Source organism: Spea bombifrons, chromosome 8 (assembly GCF_027358695.1).
Source record: "Spea bombifrons isolate aSpeBom1 chromosome 8, aSpeBom1.2.pri, whole genome shotgun sequence".
Lineage (NCBI taxonomy): Eukaryota > Metazoa > Chordata > Amphibia > Anura > Pelobatidae > Spea > Spea bombifrons.
The window spans coordinates 8,800,415-8,821,397 of NC_071094.1; positions in this window are offsets into that span (position 1 = coordinate 8,800,415).

The window sequence follows — 20,983 nt, forward strand, 5'->3', positions numbered from 1 at the left end:
GCAAAGCAGCGAGTCCGCTTGATCAGGACGCAAAGCAGCGAGTCCGCTTGATCAGGACGCAAAGCAGCGAGTCCGCTTGATCAGGACGCAAAGCAGCGAGTCCGCTTGATCAGGACGCAAAGCAGGGAGTCCGCTTGATCAGGACGCAAAGCAGGGAGTCCGCTTGATCAGGACGCAAAGCAGGGAGTCCGCTTGATCAGGACGCAAAGCAGGGAGTCCGCTTGATCAGGACGCAAAGCAGGGAGTCCGCTTGATCAGGACGCAAAGCAGGGAACCAGGAACAGTACAGGTGCCGAGCCACAGCAGGAAGATCCATAGACTTTTGTGGTTTTTGGTTTTTGGGGTTTAAGCGGTTAAAATAAAGCAAATTTTTTTAGTTTTTTTTTAGTTGGTTCCTGCTTTCTGCCCACAGACCATAGCAGTGCTTTGCCCGCATACATGTCACTTTTAGGGGTCCTAAGCACAGTCCTCTAGGGCAATTAGAGCCAGGAACAGCAGCTCATTTTTTTTTGTTGGTTCCTGCTTTCTGCCCACAGACCATAGCAGTGCTTTGCCCGCATACATGCTTTTAGGGGTCCTAAGCACAGTCCTCTAGGGCAATTAGAGCCAGGAACAGCAGCTCATTTTTTTGGTTGGTTCCTGCTTTCTGCCCACAGACCATAGCAGTGCTTTGCCCGCATACATGTCACTTTTAGGGGTCTTAAGCACAGTCCTCTAAGGCAATTAGAGCCAGGAACAGCAGCTCATTTTTTTTTGTTGGTTCCTGCTTTCTGCCCACAGACCATAGCAGTGCTTTGCCCGCATACATGTCACTTTTAGGGGTCCTAAGCACAGTCCTCTAGGGCAATTAGAGCCAGGAACAGCAGCTCATGTTTTTTTGTTGGTTCCTGCTTTCTGCCCACAGACCATAGCAGTGCTTTGCCCGCATACATGTCACTTTTAGGGGTCCTAAGCACAGTCCTCTAGGGCAATTAGAGCCAGGAACAGCAGCTCACTTTTTTTTGTTGGTTCCTGCTTTCTGCCCACAGACCATAGCAGTGCTTTGCCCGCATACATGTCACTTTTAGGGGTCCTAAGCACAGTCCTCTAGGGCAATTAGAGCCAGGAACAGCAGCTCATTTTTTTTTGTTGGTTCCTGCTTTCTGCCCACAGACCATAGCAGTGCTTTGCCCGCATACATGTCACTTTTAGGGGTCCTAAGCACAGTCCTCTAGGGCAATTAGAGCCAGGAACAGCAGCTCATTTTTTTTTGTTGGTTCCTGCTTTCTGCCCACAGACCATAGCAGTGCTTTGCCCGCATACATGTCACTTTTAGGGGTCCTAAGCACAGTCCTCTAGGGCAATTAGAGCCAGGAACAGCAGCTCATTTTTTTGTTGGTTCCTGCTTTCTGCCCACAGACCATAGCAGTGCTTTGCCCGCATACATGTCACTTTTAGGGGTCCTAAGCACAGTCCTCTAGGGCAATTAGAGCCAGGAACAGCAGCTCATTTTTTTTTGTTGGTTCCTGCTTTCTGCCCACAGACCATAGCAGTGCTTTGCCTGCATACATGCTTTAGGGGTCCTACGCACAGTCCTATAGGGCAATTAGAGCCAGGAACAGCCGCGAGTCCGCTTGATCAGGACGCAAAGCAGCGAGTCCGCTTGATCAGGACGCAAAGCAGCGAGTCCGCTTGATCAGGACGCAAAGCAGCGAGTCCGCTTGATCAGGACGCAAAGCAGCGAGTCCGCTTGATCAGGACGCAAAGCAGCGAGTCCGCTTGATCAGGACGCAAAGCAGCGAGTCCGCTTGATCAGGACGCAAAGCAGCAAGTCCGCTTGATCAGGACGCAAAGCAGCGAGTCCGCTTGATCAGGACGCAAAGCAGCGAGTCCGCTTGATCAGGACGCAAAGCAGCGAGTCCGCTTGATCAGGACGCAAAGCAGGGAGTCCGCTTGATCAGGACGCAAAGCAGGGAGTCCGCTTGATCAGGACGCAAAGCAGGGAACCAGGAACAGTACAGGTGCCGAGCCACAGCAGGAAGATCCATAGACTTCAATACAAAGGCCCTGACTGAAGGGCAGGGCAGGTTCATAAAGGCAGGGTAATCACAGGTAACAAGGCCCAGCTGGATGTATTGGCTAGGGCTCAACCCAGGTAACAAGGCACACCTGAGTTCTGAGTGCTCCAGAGGGTGGCCACTTGTGGTAGCAGATTTAAACACCACAGGTATAAAAAAGCCATGGTTCAGGCAGCGAAAAAGTGGTTCCTGACAATAGCATTAAACATGGACATAGCATTGCACATAGAGATAACATTAAACATGGAGATAGCATTAAACATTGACACTGCCTTACACATGGATAAAGCATTAAACATGTACATAGCATTTGTGACAGTGTAAACCCCAAGGAGATGCTTAGTGTGGCATTTGGGTACAGGTGCTATCCAGATCGTAAATATGGGTCCCTGGGGTGGAGCAATTGGAGAGCAGGGTGGGCCAATGCTCCGTTTCCCCATGCTGTGGAAATTCCATGCCGAGTTTTCCAGGAGGCAAGAAATCTGCACTATCCGGTCCGGGATTCCTATGGGGCCGGCGTCAGGCACAGGTGCTGGACATTAAAAGCCCCTGGAGCTTGATACTCAGAGAGACTGTTGGGGAAGAGGAAGTTCCCTGTGCTCCTAGGGCAAGGAGAGGCCCTGAAGAAGACAATCCCTGAGCCCAGTGAGGCAATACCTGCCTGGACGTATGCAATACTTTTATCCAGCAAAAAGAAACTTCACGTCCGGATCATCAATAAGTCGTCACAAACACATCAAGGCCATCCTCAATAAGCATATGTATTTCAGCCAACAATACACAAGGGCACATATCATGTAACAGTCAAACAGTGGTTTTTGGGGTTTAAGCGGTTAAAATAAAGCGAATTTTTTTAGTTTTTTTTTAGTTGGTTCCTGCTTTCTACCCACAGACCATAGCAGTGCTTTGCCCGCATACATGTCACTTTTAGGGGTCCTAAGCACAGTCCTCTAGGGCAATTAGAGCCAGGAACAGCAGCTCATTTTTCTTTGTTGGTTCCTGCTTTCTGCCCACAGACCATAGCAGTGCTTTGCCCGCATACATGTCACTTTTAGGGGTCCTAAGCACAGTCCTCTAGGGCAATTAGAGCCAGGAACAGCAGCTCATGTTTTTTTGTTGGTTCCTGCTTTCTGCCCACAGACCATAGCAGTGCTTTGCCGGCATACATGTCACTTTTAGGGGTCCTAAGCACAGTCCTCTAGGGCAATTAGAGCCAGGAACAGCAGCTCACTTTTTTTTGTTGGTTCCTGCTTTCTGCCCACAGACCATAGCAGTGCTTTGCCCGCATACATGTCACTTTTAGGGGTCCTAAGCACAGTCCTCTAGGGCAATTAGAGCCAGGAACAGCAGCTCATTTTTTTTGTTGGTTCCTGCTTTCTGCCCACAGACCATAGCAGTGCTTTGCCCGCATACATGTCACTTTTAGGGGTCCTAAGCACAGTCCTCTAGGGCAATTAGAGCCAGGAACAGCAGCTCATTTTTTTTTGTTGGTTCCTGCTTTCTGCCCACAGACCATAGCAGTGCTTTGCCCGCATACATGTCACTTTTAGGGGTCCTAAGCACAGTCCTCTAGGGCAATTAGAGCCAGGAACAGCAGCTCATTTTTTTTTGTTGGTTCCTGCTTTCTGCCCACAGACCATAGCAGTGCTTTGCCCGCATACATGTCACTTTTAGGGGTCCTAAGCACAGTCCTCTAGGGCAATTAGAGCCAGGAACAGCAGCTCATTTTTTTTTGTTGGTTCCTGCTTTCTGCCCACAGACCATAGCAGTGCTTTGCCCGCATACATGCTTTAGGGGTCCTACGCACAGTCCTATAGGGCAATTAGAGCCAGGAACAGCCGCGAGTCCGCTTGATCAGGACGCAAAGCAGCGAGTCCGCTTGATCAGGACGCAAAGCAGCGAGTCCGCTTGATCAGGACGCAAAGCAGCGAGTCCGCTTGATCAGGACGCAAAGCAGCGAGTCCGCTTGATCAGGACGCAAAGCAGCGAGTCCGCTTGATCAGGACGCAAAGCAGCGAGTCCGCTTGATCAGGACGCAAAGCAGGGAGTCCGCTTGATCAGGACGCAAAGCAGGGAGTCCGCTTGATCAGGACGCAAAGCAGGGAGTCCGCTTGATCAGGACGCAAAGCAGGGAGTCCGCTTGATCAGGACGCAAAGCAGGGAGTCCGCTTGATCAGGACGCAAAGCAGGGAACCAGGAACAGTACAGGTGCCGAGCCACAGCAGGAAGATCCATAGACTTCAATACAAAGGCCCTGACTGAAGGGCAGGGCAGGTTCATAAAGGCAGGGTAATCACAGGTAACAAGGCCCAGCTGGATGTATTGGCTAGGGCTCAACCCAGGTAACAAGGCACACCTGAGTTCTGAGTGCTCCAGAGGGTGGCCACTTGTGGTAGCAGATTTAAACACCACAGGTATAAAAAAGCCATGGTTCAGGCAGCGAAAAAGTGGTTCCTGACAATAGCATTAAACATGGACATAGCATTGCACATAGAGATAACATTAAACATGGAGATAGCATTAAACATTGACACTGCCTTACACATGGATAAAGCATTAAACATGTACATAGCATTTGTGACAGTGTAAACCCCAAGGAGATGCTTAGTGTGGCATTTGGGTACAGGTGCTATCCAGATCGTAAATATGGGTCCCTGGGGTGGAGCAATTGGAGAGCAGGGTGGGCCAATGCTCCGTTTCCCCATGCTGTGGAAATTCCATGCCGAGTTTTCCAGGAGGCAAGAAATCTGCACTATCCGGTCCGGGATTCCTATGGGGCCGGCGTCAGGCACAGGTGCTGGACATTAAAAGCCCCTGGAGCTTGATACTCAGAGAGACTGTTGGGGAAGAGGAAGTTCCCTGTGCTCCTAGGGCAAGGAGAGGCCCTGAAGAAGACAATCCCTGAGCCCAGTGAGGCAATACCTGCCTGGACGTATGCAATACTTTTATCCAGCAAAAAGAAACTTCACGTCCGGATCATCAATAAGTCGTCACAAACACATCAAGGCCATCCTCAATAAGCATATGTATTTCAGCCAGCAATACACAAGGGCACATATCATGTAACAGTCAAACAGTGGTTTTTGGGGTTTAAGCGGTTAAAATAAAGCGAATTTTTTTAGTTTTTTTTTAGTTGGTTCCTGCTTTCTGCCCACAGACCATAGCAGTGCTTTGCCCGCATACATGTCACTTTTAGGGGTCCTAAGCACAGTCCTCTAGGGCAATTAGAGCCAGGAACAGCAGCTCATTTTTTTTGTTGGTTCCTGCTTTCTGCCCACAGACCATAGCAGTGCTTTGCCCGCATACATGTCACTTTTAGGGGTCCTAAGCACAGTCCTCTAGGGCAATTAGAGCCAGGAACAGCAGCTCATGTTTTTTTGTTGGTTCCTGCTTTCTGCCCACAGACCATAGCAGTGCTTTGCCCGCATACATGTCACTTTTAGGGGTCCTAAGCACAGTCCTCTAGGGCAATTAGAGCCAGGAACAGCAGCTCACTTTTTTTTGTTGGTTCCTGCTTTCTGCCCACAGACCATAGCAGTGCTTTGCCCGCATACATGTCACTTTTAGGGGTCCTAAGCACAGTCCTCTAGGGCAATTAGAGCCAGGAACAGCAGCTCATTTTTTTTGTTGGTTCCTGCTTTCTGCCCACAGACCATAGCAGTGCTTTGCCCGCATACATGTCACTTTTAGGGGTCCTAAGCACAGTCCTCTAGGGCAATTAGAGCCAGGAACAGCAGCTCATTTTTTTTTGTTGGTTCCTGCTTTCTGCCCACAGACCATAGCAGTGCTTTGCCCGCATACATGTCACTTTTAGGGGTCCTAAGCACAGTCCTCTAGGGCAATTAGAGCCAGGAACAGCAGCTCATTTTTTTTTGTTGGTTCCTGCTTTCTGCCCACAGACCATAGCAGTGCTTTGCCCGCATACATGTCACTTTTAGGGGTCCTAAGCACAGTCCTCTAGGGCAATTAGAGCCAGGAACAGCAGCTCATTTTTTTGTTGGTTCCTGCTTTCTGCCCACAGACCATAGCAGTGCTTTGCCCGCATACATGTCACTTTTAGGGGTCCTAAGCACAGTCCTCTAGGGCAATTAGAGCCAGGAACAGCAGCTCATTTTTTTTTGTTGGTTCCTGCTTTCTGCCCACAGACCATAGCAGTGCTTTGCCCGCATACATGCTTTAGGGGTCCTACGCACAGTCCTATAGGGCAATTAGAGCCAGGAACAGCCGCGAGTCCGCTTGATCAGGACGCAAAGCAGCGAGTCCGCTTGATCAGGACGCAAAGCAGCGAGTCCGCTTGATCAGGACGCAAAGCAGCGAGTCCGCTTGATCAGGACGCAAAGCAGCGAGTCCGCTTGATCAGGACGCAAAGCAGCGAGTCCGCTTGATCAGGACGCAAAGCAGCGAGTCCGCTTGATCAGGACGCAAAGCAGCGAGTCCGCTTGATCAGGACGCAAAGCAGCGAGTCCGCTTGATCAGGACGCAAAGCAGGGAGTCCGCTTGATCAGGACGCAAAGCAGGGAGTCCGCTTGATCAGGACGCAAAGCAGGGAGTCCGCTTGATCAGGACGCAAAGCAGGGAGTCCGCTTGATCAGGACGCAAAGCAGGGAACCAGGAACAGTACAGGTGCCGAGCCACAGCAGGAAGATCCATAGACTTCAATACAAAGGCCCTGACTGAAGGGCAGGGCAGGTTCATAAAGGCAGGGTAATCACAGGTAACAAGGCCCAGCTGGATGTATTGGCTAGGGCTCAACCCAGGTAACAAGGCACACCTGAGTTCTGAGTGCTCCAGAGGGTGGCCACTTGTGGTAGCAGATTTAAACACCACAGGTATAAAAAAGCCATGGTTCAGGCAGCGAAAAAGTGGTTCCTGACAATAGCATTAAACATGGACATAGCATTGCACATAGAGATAACATTAAACATGGAGATAGCATTAAACATTGACACTGCCTTACACATGGATAAAGCATTAAACATGTACATAGCATTTGTGACAGTGTAAACCCCAAGGAGATGCTTAGTGTGGCATTTGGGTACAGGTGCTATCCAGATCGTAAATATGGGTCCCTGGGGTGGAGCAATTGGAGAGCAGGGTGGGCCAATGCTCCGTTTCCCCATGCTGTGGAAATTCCATGCCGAGTTTTCCAGGAGGCAAGAAATCTGCACTATCCGGTCCGGGATTCCTATGGGGCCGGCGTCAGGCACAGGTGCTGGACATTAAAAGCCCCTGGAGCTTGATACTCAGAGAGACTGTTGGGGAAGAGGAAGTTCCCTGTGCTCCTAGGGCAAGGAGAGGCCCTGAAGAAGACAATCCCTGAGCCCAGTGAGGCAATACCTGCCTGGACGTATGCAATACTTTTATCCAGCAAAAAGAAACTTCACGCCCGGATCATCAATAAGTCGTCACAAACACATCAAGGCCATCCTCAATAAGCATATGTATTTCAGCCAGCAATACACAAGGGCACATATCATGTAACAGTCAAACAGTGGTTTTTGGGGTTTAAGCGGTTAAAATAAAGCGAATTTTTTTAGTTTTTTTTTAGTTGGTTCCTGCTTTCTGCCCACAGACCATAGCAGTGCTTTGCCCGCATACATGTCACTTTTAGGGGTCCTAAGCACAGTCCTCTAGGGCAATTAGAGCCAGGAACAGCAGCTCATTTTTTTTTGTTGGTCCCTGCTTTCTGCCCACAGACCATAGCAGTGCTTTGCCCGCATACATGCTTTTAGGGGTCCTAAGCACAGTCCTCTAGGGCAATTAGAGCCAGGAACAGCAGCTCATTTTTTTGGTTGGTTCCTGCTTTCTGCCCACAGACCATAGCGGTGCTTTGCCCGCATACATGTCACTTTTAGGGGTCCTAAGCACAGTCCTCTAAGGCAATTAGAGCCAGGAACAGCAGCTCATTTTTTTTTGTTGGTTCCTGCTCTCTGCCCACAGACCATAGCAGTGCTTTGCCCGCATACATGTCACTTTTAGGGGTCCTAAGCACAGTCCTCTAGGGCAATTAGAGCCAGGAACAGCAGCTCATGTTTTTTTGTTGGTTCCTGCTTTCTGCCCACAGACCATAGCAGTGCTTTGCCCGCATACATGTCACTTTTAGGGGTCCTAAGCACAGTCCTCTAGGGCAATTAGAGCCAGGAACAGCAGCTCACTTTTTTTTGTTGGTTCCTGCTTTCTGCCCACAGACCATAGCAGTGCTTTGCCCGCATACATGTCACTTTTAGGGGTCCTAAGCACAGTCGTCTAGGGCAATTAGAGCCAGGAACAGCAGCTCATTTTTTTTGTTGGTTCCTGCTTTCTGCCCACAGACCATAGCAGTGCTTTGCCCGCATACATGTCACTTTTAGGGGTCCTAAGCACAGTCCTCTAGGGCAATTAGAGCCAGGAACAGCAGCTCACTTTTTTTTGTTGGTTCCTGCTTTCTGCCCACAGACCATAGCAGTGCTTTGCCCGCATACATGTCACTTTTAGGGGTCCTAAGCACAGTCCTCTAGGGCAATTAGAGCCAGGAACAGCAGCTCATTTTTTTTTGTTGGTTCCTGCTTTCTGCCCACAGACCATAGCAGTGCTTTGCCCGCATACATGCTTTAGGGGTCCTACGCACAGTCCTATAGGGCAATTAGAGCCAGGAACAGCCGCGAGTCCGCTTGATCAGGACGCAAAGCAGCGAGTCCGCTTGATCAGGACGCAAAGCAGCGAGTCCGCTTGATCAGGACGCAAAGCAGCGAGTCCGCTTGATCAGGACGCAAAGCAGCGAGTCCGCTTGATCAGGACGCAAAGCAGCGAGTCCGCTTGATCAGGACGCAAAGCAGCGAGTCCGCTTGATCAGGACGCAAAGCAGCGAGTCCGCTTGATCAGGACGCAAAGCAGCGAGTCCGCTTGATCAGGACGCAAAGCAGCGAGTCCGCTTGATCAGGACGCAAAGCAGGGAGTCCGCTTGATCAGGACGCAAAGCAGGGAGTCCGCTTGATCAGGACGCAAAGCAGGGAGTCCGCTTGATCAGGACGCAAAGCAGGGAGTCCGCTTGATCAGGACGCAAAGCAGGGAGTCCGCTTGATCAGGACGCAAAGCAGGGAGTCCGCTTGATCAGGACGCAAAGCAGGGAACCAGGAACAGTACAGGTGCCGAGCCACAGCAGGAAGATCCATAGACTTCAATACAAAGGCCCTGACTGAAGGGCAGGGCAGGTTCATAAAGGCAGGGTAATCACAGGTAACAAGGCCCAGCTGGATGTATTGGCTAGGGCTCAACCCAGGTAACAAGGCACACCTGAGTTCTGAGTGCTCCAGAGGGTGGCCACTTGTGGTAGCAGATTTAAACACCACAGGTATAAAAAAGCCATGGTTCAGGCAGCGAAAAAGTGGTTCCTGACAATAGCATTAAACATGGACATAGCATTGCACATAGAGATAACATTAAACATGGAGATAGCATTAAACATTGACACTGCCTTACACATGGATAAAGCATTAAACATGTACATAGCATTTGTGACAGTGTAAACCCCAAGGAGATGCTTAGTGTGGCATTTGGGTACAGGTGCTATCCAGATCGTAAATATGGGTCCCTGGGGTGGAGCAATTGGAGAGCAGGGTGGGCCAATGCTCCGTTTCCCCATGCTGTGGAAATTCCATGCCGAGTTTTCCAGGAGGCAAGAAATCTGCACTATCCGGTCCGGGATTCCTATGGGGCCGGCGTCAGGCACAGGTGCTGGACATTAAAAGCCCCTGGAGCTTGATACTCAGAGAGACTGTTGGGGAAGAGGAAGTTCCCTGTGCTCCTAGGGCAAGGAGAGGCCCTGAAGAAGACAATCCCTGAGCCCAGTGAGGCAATACCTGCCTGGACGTATGCAATACTTTTATCCAGCAAAAAGAAACTTCACGTCCGGATCATCAATAAGTCGTCACAAACACATCAAGGCCATCCTCAATAAGCATATGTATTTCAGCCAGCAATACACAAGGGCACATATCATGTAACAGTCAAACAGTGGTTTTTGGGGTTTAAGCGGTTAAAATAAAGCGAATTTTTTTAGTTTTTTTTTTAGTTGGTTCCTGCTTTCTGCCCACAGACCATAGCAGTGCTTTGCCCGCATACATGCTTTTAGGGGTCCTAAGCACAGTCCTCTAGGGCAATTAGAGCCAGGAACAGCAGCTCATTTTTTTTTGTTGGTTCCTGCTTTCTGCCCACAGACCATAGCAGTGCTTTGCCCGCATACATGCTTTTAGGGGTCCTAAGCACAGTCCTCTAGGGCAATTAGAGCCAGGAACAGCAGCTCATTTTTTTGGTTGGTTCCTGCTTTCTGCCCACAGACCATAGCAGTGCTTTGCCCGCATACATGTCACTTTTAGGGGTCCTAAGCACAGTCCTCTAAGGCAATTAGAGCCAGGAACAGCAGCTCATTTTTTTTTGTTGGTTCCTGCTTTCTGCCCACAGACCATAGCAGTGCTTTGCCCGCATACATGTCACTTTTAGGGGTCCTAAGCACAGTCCTCTAGGGCAATTAGAGCCAGGAACAGCAGCTCACTTTTTTTTGTTGGTTCCTGCTTTCTGCCCACAGACCATAGCAGTGCTTTGCCCGCATACATGTCACTTTTAGGGGTCCTAAGCACAGTCCTCTAGGGCAATTAGAGCCAGGAACAGCAGCTCATTTTTTTTGTTGGTTCCTGCTTTCTGCCCACAGACCATAGCAGTGCTTTGCCCGCATACATGTCACTTTTAGGGGTCCTAAGCACAGTCCTCTAGGGCAATTAGAGCCAGGAACAGCAGCTCATTTTTTTTTGTTGGTTCCTGCTTTCTGCCCACAGACCATAGCAGTGCTTTGCCCGCATACATGTCACTTTTAGGGGTCCTAAGCACAGTCCTCTAGGGCAATTAGAGCCAGGAACAGCAGCTCATTTTTTTTTGTTGGTTCCTGCTTTCTGCCCACAGACCATAGCAGTGCTTTGCCCGCATACATGTCACTTTTAGGGGTCCTAAGCACAGTCCTCTAGGGCAATTAGAGCCAGGAACAGCAGCTCATTTTTTTGTTGGTTCCTGCTTTCTGCCCACAGACCATAGCAGTGCTTTGCCCGCATACATGTCACTTTTAGGGGTCCTAAGCACAGTCCTCTAGGGCAATTAGAGCCAGGAACAGCAGCTCATTTTTTTTTGTTGGTTCCTGCTTTCTGCCCACAGACCATAGCAGTGCTTTGCCCGCATACATGCTTTAGGGGTCCTACGCACAGTCCTATAGGGCAATTAGAGCCAGGAACAGCCGCGAGTCCGCTTGATCAGGACGCAAAGCAGCGAGTCCGCTTGATCAGGACGCAAAGCAGCGAGTCCGCTTGATCAGGACGCAAAGCAGCGAGTCCGCTTGATCAGGACGCAAAGCAGCGAGTCCGCTTGATCAGGACGCAAAGCAGCGAGTCCGCTTGATCAGGACGCAAAGCAGCGAGTCCGCTTGATCAGGACGCAAAGCAGGGAGTCCGCTTGATCAGGACGCAAAGCAGGGAGTCCGCTTGATCAGGACGCAAAGCAGGGAGTCCGCTTGATCAGGACGCAAAGCAGGGAGTCCGCTTGATCAGGACGCAAAGCAGGGAGTCCGCTTGATCAGGACGCAAAGCAGGGAACCAGGAACAGTACAGGTGCCGAGCCACAGCAGGAAGATCCATAGACTTTTGTGGTTTTTGGTTTTTGGGGTTTAAGCGGTTAAAATAAAGCAAATTTTTTTAGTTTTTTTTTAGTTGGTTCCTGCTTTCTGCCCACAGACCATAGCAGTGCTTTGCCCGCATACATGTCACTTTTAGGGGTCCTAAGCACAGTCCTCTAGGGCAATTAGAGCCAGGAACAGCAGCTCATTTTTTTTTGTTGGTTCCTGCTTTCTGCCCACAGACCATAGCAGTGCTTTGCCCGCATACATGCTTTTAGGGGTCCTAAGCACAGTCCTCTAGGGCAATTAGAGCCAGGAACAGCAGCTCATTTTTTTGGTTGGTTCCTGCTTTCTGCCCACAGACCATAGCAGTGCTTTGCCCGCATACATGTCACTTTTAGGGGTCTTAAGCACAGTCCTCTAAGGCAATTAGAGCCAGGAACAGCAGCTCATTTTTTTTTGTTGGTTCCTGCTTTCTGCCCACAGACCATAGCAGTGCTTTGCCCGCATACATGTCACTTTTAGGGGTCCTAAGCACAGTCCTCTAGGGCAATTAGAGCCAGGAACAGCAGCTCATGTTTTTTTGTTGGTCCTGCTTTCTGCCCACAGACCATAGCAGTGCTTTGCCCGCATACATGTCACTTTTAGGGGTCCTAAGCACAGTCCTCTAGGGCAATTAGAGCCAGGAACAGCAGCTCACTTTTTTTTGTTGGTTCCTGCTTTCTGCCCACAGACCATAGCAGTGCTTTGCCCGCATACATGTCACTTTTAGGGGTCCTAAGCACAGTCCTCTAGGGCAATTAGAGCCAGGAACAGCAGCTCATTTTTTTTTGTTGGTTCCTGCTTTCTGCCCACAGACCATAGCAGTGCTTTGCCCGCATACATGTCACTTTTAGGGGTCCTAAGCACAGTCCTCTAGGGCAATTAGAGCCAGGAACAGCAGCTCATTTTTTTTTGTTGGTTCCTGCTTTCTGCCCACAGACCATAGCAGTGCTTTGCCCGCATACATGTCACTTTTAGGGGTCCTAAGCACAGTCCTCTAGGGCAATTAGAGCCAGGAACAGCAGCTCATTTTTTTTTGTTGGTTCCTGCTTTCTGCCCACAGACCATAGCAGTGCTTTGCCTGCATACATGCTTTAGGGGTCCTACGCACAGTCCTATAGGGCAATTAGAGCCAGGAACAGCCGCGAGTCCGCTTGATCAGGACGCAAAGCAGCGAGTCCGCTTGATCAGGACGCAAAGCAGCGAGTCCGCTTGATCAGGACGCAAAGCAGCGAGTCCGCTTGATCAGGACGCAAAGCAGCGAGTCCGCTTGATCAGGACGCAAAGCAGCGAGTCCGCTTGATCAGGACGCAAAGCAGCAAGTCCGCTTGATCAGGACGCAAAGCAGCGAGTCCGCTTGATCAGGACGCAAAGCAGCGAGTCCGCTTGATCAGGACGCAAAGCAGCGAGTCCGCTTGATCAGGACGCAAAGCAGGGAGTCCGCTTGATCAGGACGCAAAGCAGGGAGTCCGCTTGATCAGGACGCAAAGCAGGGAGTCCGCTTGATCAGGACGCAAAGCAGGGAACCAGGAACAGTACAGGTGCCGAGCCACAGCAGGAAGATCCATAGACTTCAATACAAAGGCCCTGACTGAAGGGCAGGGCAGGTTCATAAAGGCAGGGTAATCACAGGTAACAAGGCCCAGCTGGATGTATTGGCTAGGGCTCAACCCAGGTAACAAGGCACACCTGAGTTCTGAGTGCTCCAGAGGGTGGCCACTTGTGGTAGCAGATTTAAACACCACAGGTATAAAAAAGCCATGGTTCAGGCAGCGAAAAAGTGGTTCCTGACAATAGCATTAAACATGGACATAGCATTGCACATAGAGATAACATTAAACATGGAGATAGCATTAAACATTGACACTGCCTTACACATGGATAAAGCATTAAACATGTACATAGCATTTGTGACAGTGTAAACCCCAAGGAGATGCTTAGTGTGGCATTTGGGTACAGGTGCTATCCAGATCGTAAATATGGGTCCCTGGGGTGGAGCAATTGGAGAGCAGGGTGGGCCAATGCTCCGTTTCCCCATGCTGTGGAAATTCCATGCCGAGTTTTCCAGGAGGCAAGAAATCTGCACTATCCGGTCCGGGATTCCTATGGGGCCGGCGTCAGGCACAGGTGCTGGACATTAAAAGCCCCTGGAGCTTGATACTCAGAGAGACTGTTGGGGAAGAGGAAGTTCCCTGTGCTCCTAGGGCAAGGAGAGGCCCTGAAGAAGACAATCCCTGAGCCCAGTGAGGCAATACCTGCCTGGACGTATGCAATACTTTTATCCAGCAAAAAGAAACTTCACGTCCGGATCATCAATAAGTCGTCACAAACACATCAAGGCCATCCTCAATAAGCATATGTATTTCAGCCAACAATACACAAGGGCACATATCATGTAACAGTCAAACAGTGGTTTTTGGGGTTTAAGCGGTTAAAATAAAGCGAATTTTTTTAGTTTTTTTTTAGTTGGTTCCTGCTTTCTACCCACAGACCATAGCAGTGCTTTGCCCGCATACATGTCACTTTTAGGGGTCCTAAGCACAGTCCTCTAGGGCAATTAGAGCCAGGAACAGCAGCTCATTTTTCTTTGTTGGTTCCTGCTTTCTGCCCACAGACCATAGCAGTGCTTTGCCCGCATACATGTCACTTTTAGGGGTCCTAAGCACAGTCCTCTAGGGCAATTAGAGCCAGGAACAGCAGCTCATGTTTTTTTGTTGGTTCCTGCTTTCTGCCCACAGACCATAGCAGTGCTTTGCCCGCATACATGTCACTTTTAGGGGTCCTAAGCACAGTCCTCTAGGGCAATTAGAGCCAGGAACAGCAGCTCACTTTTTTTTGTTGGTTCCTGCTTTCTGCCCACAGACCATAGCAGTGCTTTGCCCGCATACATGTCACTTTTAGGGGTCCTAAGCACAGTCCTCTAGGGCAATTAGAGCCAGGAACAGCAGCTCATTTTTTTTGTTGGTTCCTGCTTTCTGCCCACAGACCATAGCAGTGCTTTGCCCGCATACATGTCACTTTTAGGGGTCCTAAGCACAGTCCTCTAGGGCAATTAGAGCCAGGAACAGCAGCTCATTTTTTTTTGTTGGTTCCTGCTTTCTGCCCACAGACCATAGCAGTGCTTTGCCCGCATACATGTCACTTTTAGGGGTCCTAAGCACAGTCCTCTAGGGCAATTAGAGCCAGGAACAGCAGCTCATTTTTTTTTGTTGGTTCCTGCTTTCTGCCCACAGACCATAGCAGTGCTTTGCCCGCATACATGTCACTTTTAGGGGTCCTAAGCACAGTCCTCTAGGGCAATTAGAGCCAGGAACAGCAGCTCATTTTTTTTTGTTGGTTCCTGCTTTCTGCCCACAGACCATAGCAGTGCTTTGCCCGCATACATGCTTTAGGGGTCCTACGCACAGTCCTATAGGGCAATTAGAGCCAGGAACAGCCGCGAGTCCGCTTGATCAGGACGCAAAGCAGCGAGTCCGCTTGATCAGGACGCAAAGCAGCGAGTCCGCTTGATCAGGACGCAAAGCAGCGAGTCCGCTTGATCAGGACGCAAAGCAGCGAGTCCGCTTGATCAGGACGCAAAGCAGCGAGTCCGCTTGATCAGGACGCAAAGCAGCGAGTCCGCTTGATCAGGACGCAAAGCAGGGAGTCCGCTTGATCAGGACGCAAAGCAGGGAGTCCGCTTGATCAGGACGCAAAGCAGGGAGTCCGCTTGATCAGGACGCAAAGCAGGGAGTCCGCTTGATCAGGACGCAAAGCAGGGAGTCCGCTTGATCAGGACGCAAAGCAGGGAACCAGGAACAGTACAGGTGCCGAGCCACAGCAGGAAGATCCATAGACTTCAATACAAAGGCCCTGACTGAAGGGCAGGGCAGGTTCATAAAGGCAGGGTAATCACAGGTAACAAGGCCCAGCTGGATGTATTGGCTAGGGCTCAACCCAGGTAACAAGGCACACCTGAGTTCTGAGTGCTCCAGAGGGTGGCCACTTGTGGTAGCAGATTTAAACACCACAGGTATAAAAAAGCCATGGTTCAGGCAGCGAAAAAGTGGTTCCTGACAATAGCATTAAACATGGACATAGCATTGCACATAGAGATAACATTAAACATGGAGATAGCATTAAACATTGACACTGCCTTACACATGGATAAAGCATTAAACATGTACATAGCATTTGTGACAGTGTAAACCCCAAGGAGATGCTTAGTGTGGCATTTGGGTACAGGTGCTATCCAGATCGTAAATATGGGTCCCTGGGGTGGAGCAATTGGAGAGCAGGGTGGGCCAATGCTCCGTTTCCCCATGCTGTGGAAATTCCATGCCGAGTTTTCCAGGAGGCAAGAAATCTGCACTATCCGGTCCGGGATTCCTATGGGGCCGGCGTCAGGCACAGGTGCTGGACATTAAAAGCCCCTGGAGCTTGATACTCAGAGAGACTGTTGGGGAAGAGGAAGTTCCCTGTGCTCCTAGGGCAAGGAGAGGCCCTGAAGAAGACAATCCCTGAGCCCAGTGAGGCAATACCTGCCTGGACGTATGCAATACTTTTATCCAGCAAAAAGAAACTTCACGTCCGGATCATCAATAAGTCGTCACAAACACATCAAGGCCATCCTCAATAAGCATATGTATTTCAGCCAGCAATACACAAGGGCACATATCATGTAACAGTCAAACAGTGGTTTTTGGGGTTTAAGCGGTTAAAATAAAGCGAATTTTTTTAGTTTTTTTTTAGTTGGTTCCTGCTTTCTGCCCACAGACCATAGCAGTGCTTTGCCCGCATACATGTCACTTTTAGGGGTCCTAAGCACAGTCCTCTAGGGCAATTAGAGCCAGGAACAGCAGCTCATTTTTTTTTGTTGGTTCCTGCTTTCTGCCCACAGACCATAGCAGTGCTTTGCCCGCATACATGTCACTTTTAGGCGTCCTAAGCACAGTCCTCTAGGGCAATTAGAGCCAGGAACAGCAGCTCATGTTTTTTTGTTGGTTCCTGCTTTCTGCCCACAGACCATAGCAGTGCTTTGCCCGCATACATGTCACTTTTAGGGGTCCTAAGCACAGTCCTCTAGGGCAATTAGAGCCAGGAACAGCAGCTCACTTTTTTTTGTTGGTTCCTGCTTTCTGCCCACAGACCATAGCAGTGCTTTGCCCGCATACATGTCACTTTTAGGGGTCCTAAGCACAGTCCTCTAGGGCAATTAGAGCCAGGAACAGCAGCTCATTTTTTTTTGTTGGTTCCTGCTTTCTGCCCACAGACCATAGCAGTGCTTTGCCCGCATACATGCTTTAGGGGTCCTACGCACAGTCCTATAGGGCAATTAGAGCCAGGAACAGCCGCGAGTCCGCTTGATCAGGACGCAAAGCAGCGAGTCCGCTTGATCAGGACGCAAAGCAGCGAGTCCGCTTGATCAGGACGCAAAGCAGCGAGTCCGCTTGATCAGGACGCAAAGCAGCGAGTCCGCTTGATCAGGACGCAAAGCAGGGAGTCCGCTTGATCAGGACGCAAAGCAGGGAGTCCGCTTGATCAGGACGCAAAGCAGGGAGTCCGCTTGATCAGGACGCAAAGCAGGGAGTCCGCTTGATCAGGACGCAAAGCAGGGAGTCCGCTTGATCAGGACGCAAAGCAGGGAGTCCGCTTGATCAGGACGCAAAGCAGGGAGTCCGCTTGATCAGGACGCAAAGCAGGGAACCAGGAACAGTACAGGTGCCGAGCCACAGCAGGAAGATCCATAGACTTCAATACAAAGGCCCTGACTGAAGGGCAGGGCAGGTTCATAAAGGCAGGGTAATCACAGGTAACAAGGCCCAGCTGGATGTATTGGCTAGGGCTCAACCCAGGTAACAAGGCACACCTGAGTTCTGAGTGCTCCAGAGGGTGGCCACTTGTGGTAGCAGATTTAAACACCACAGGTATAAAAAAGCCATGGTTCAGGCAGCGAAAAAGTGGTTCCTGACAATAGCATTAAACATGGACATAGCATTGCACATAGAGATAACATTAAACATGGAGATAGCATTAAACATTGACACTGCCTTACACATGGATAAAGCATTAAACATGTACATAGCATTTGTGACAGTGTAAACCCCAAGGAGATGCTTAGTGTGGCATTTGGGTACAGGTGCTATCCAGATCGTAAATATGGGTCCCTGGGGTGGAGCAATTGGAGAGCAGGGTGGGCCAATGCTCCGTTTCCCCATGCTGTGGAAATTCCATGCCGAGTTTTCCAGGAGGCAAGAAATCTGCACTATCCGGTCCGGGATTCCTATGGGGCCGGCGTCAGGCACAGGTGCTGGACATTAAAAGCCCCTGGAGCTTGATACTCAGAGAGACTGTTGGGGAAGAGGAAGTTCCCTGTGCTCCTAGGGCAAGGAGAGGCCCTGAAGAAGACAATCCCTGAGCCCAGTGAGGCAATACCTGCCTGGACGTATGCAATACTTTTATCCAGCAAAAAGAAACTTCACGTCCGGATCATCAATAAGTCGTCACAAACACATCAAGGCCATCCTCAATAAGCATATGTATTTCAGCCAGCAATACACAAGGGCACATATCATGTAACAGTCAAACAGTGGTTTTTGGGGTTTAAGCGGTTAAAATAAAGCGAATTTTTTTAGTTTTTTTTTTAGTTGGTTCCTGCTTTCTGCCCACAGACCATAGCAGTGCTTTGCCCGCATACATGCTTTTAGGCGTCCTAAGCACAGTCCTCTAGGGCAATTAGAGCCAGGAACAGCAGCTCATTTTTTTTTGTTGGTTCCTGCTTTCTGCCCACAGACCATAGCAGTGCTTTGCCCGCATACATGCTTTTAGGGGTCCTAAGCACAGTCCTCTAGGGCAATTAGAGCCAGGAACAGCAGCTCATTTTTTTGGTTGGTTCCTGCTTTCTGCCCACAGACCATAGCAGTGCTTTGCCCGCATACATGTCACTTTTAGGGGTCCTAAGCACAGTCCTCTAAGGCAATTAGAGCCAGGAACAGCAGCTCATTTTTTTTTGTTGGTTCCTGCTTTCTGCCCACAGACCATAGCAGTGCTTTGCCCGCATACATGTCACTTTTAGGGGTCCTAAGCACAGTCCTCTAGGGCAATTAGAGCCAGGAACAGCAGCTCACTTTTTTTTGTTGGTTCCTGCTTTCTGCCCACAGACCATAGCAGTGCTTTGCCCGCATACATGTCACTTTTAGGGGTCCTAAGCACAGTCCTCTAGGGCAATTAGAGCCAGGAACAGCAGCTCATTTTTTTTGTTGGTTCCTGCTTTCTGCCCACAGACCATAGCAGTGCTTTGCCCGCATACATGTCACTTTTAGGGGTCCTAAGCACAGTCCTCTAGGGCAATTAGAGCCAGGAACAGCAGCTCATTTTTTTTTGTTGGTTCCTGCTTTCTGCCCACAGACCATAGCAGTGCTTTGCCCGCATACATGTCACTTTTAGGGGTCCTAAGCACAGTCCTCTAGGGCAATTAGAGCCAGGAACAGCAGCTCATTTTTTTTTGTTGGTTCCTGCTTTCTGCCCACAGACCATAGCAGTGCTTTGCCCGCATACATGTCACTTTTAGGGGTCCTAAGCACAGTCCTCTAGGGCAATTAGAGCCAGGAACAGCAGCTCATTTTTTTGTTGGTTCCTGCTTTCTGCCCACAGACCATAGCAGTGCTTTGCCCGCATACATGTCACTTTTAGGGGTCCTAAGCACAGTCCTCTAGGGCAATTAGAGCCAGGAACAGCAGCTCATTTTTTTTTGTTGGTTCCTGCTTTCTGCCCACAGACCATAGCAGTGCTTTGCCCGCATACATGCTTTAGGGGTCCTACGCACAGTCCTATAGGGCAATTAGAGCCAGGAACAGCCGCGAGTCCGCTTGATCAGGACGCAAAGCAGCGAGTCCGCTTGATCAGGACGCAAAGCAGCGAGTCCGCTTGATCAGGACGCAAAGCAGCGAGTCCGCTTGATCAGGACGCAAAGCAGCGAGTCCGCTTGATCAGGACGCAAAGCAGCGAGTCCGCTTGATCAGGACGCAAAGCAGCGAGTCCGCTTGATCAGGACGCAAAGCAGCGAGTCCGCTTGATCAGGACGCAAAGCAGCGAGTCCGCTTGATCAGGACGCAAAGCAGGGAGTCCGCTTGATCAGGACGCAAAGCAGGGAGTCCGCTTGATCAGGACGCAAAGCAGGGAGTCCGCTTGATCAGGACGCAAAGCAGGGAGTCCGCTTGATCAGGACGCAAAGCAGGGAGTCCGCTTGATCAGGACGCAAAGCAGGGAACCAGGAACAGTACAGGTGCCGAGCCACAGCAGGAAGATCCATAGACTTTTGTGGTTTTTGGTTTTTGGGGTTTAAGCGGTTAAAATAAAGCAAATTTTTTTAGTTTTTTTTTAGTTGGTTCCTGCTTTCTGCCCACAGACCATAGCAGTGCTTTGCCCGCATACATGTCACTTTTAGGGGTCCTAAGCACAGTCCTCTAGGGCAATTAGAGCCAGGAACAGCAGCTCATTTTTTTTTGTTGGTTCCTGCTTTCTGCCCACAGACCATAGCAGTGCTTTGCCCGCATACATGCTTTTAGGGGTCCTAAGCACAGTCCTCTAGGGCAATTAGAGCCAGGAACAGCAGCTCATTTTTTTGGTTGGTTCCTGCTTTCTGCCCACAGACCATAGCAGTGCTTTGCCCGCATACATGTCACTTTTAGGGGTCCTAAGCACAGTCCTCTAAGGCAATTAGAGCCAGGAACAGCAGCTCATTTTTTTTTGTTGGTTCCTGCTTTCTGCCCACAGACCATAGCAGTGCTTTGCCCGCATACATGTCACTTTTAGGGGTCCTAAGCACAGTCCTCTAGGGCAATTAGAGCCAGGAACAGCAGCTCACTTTTTTTTGTTGGTTCCTGCTTTCTGCCCACAGACCATAGCAGTGCTTTGCCCGCATACATGTCACTTTTAGGGGTCCTAAGCACAGTCCTCTAGGGCAATTAGAGCCAGGAACAGCAGCTCATTTTTTTTTTGTTGGTTCCTGCTTTCTGCCCACAGACCATAGCAGTGCTTTGCCCGCATACATGTCACTTTTAGGGGTCCTAAGCACAGTCCTCTAGGGCAATTAGAGCCAGGAACAGCAGCTCATTTTTTTTTGTTGGTTCCTGCTTTCTGCCCACAGACCATAGCAGTGCTTTGCCCGCATACATGTCACTTTTAGGGGTCCTAAGCACAGTCCTCTAGGGCAATTAGAGCCAGGAACAGCAGCTCATTTTTTTGTTGGTTCCTGCTTTCTGCCCACAGA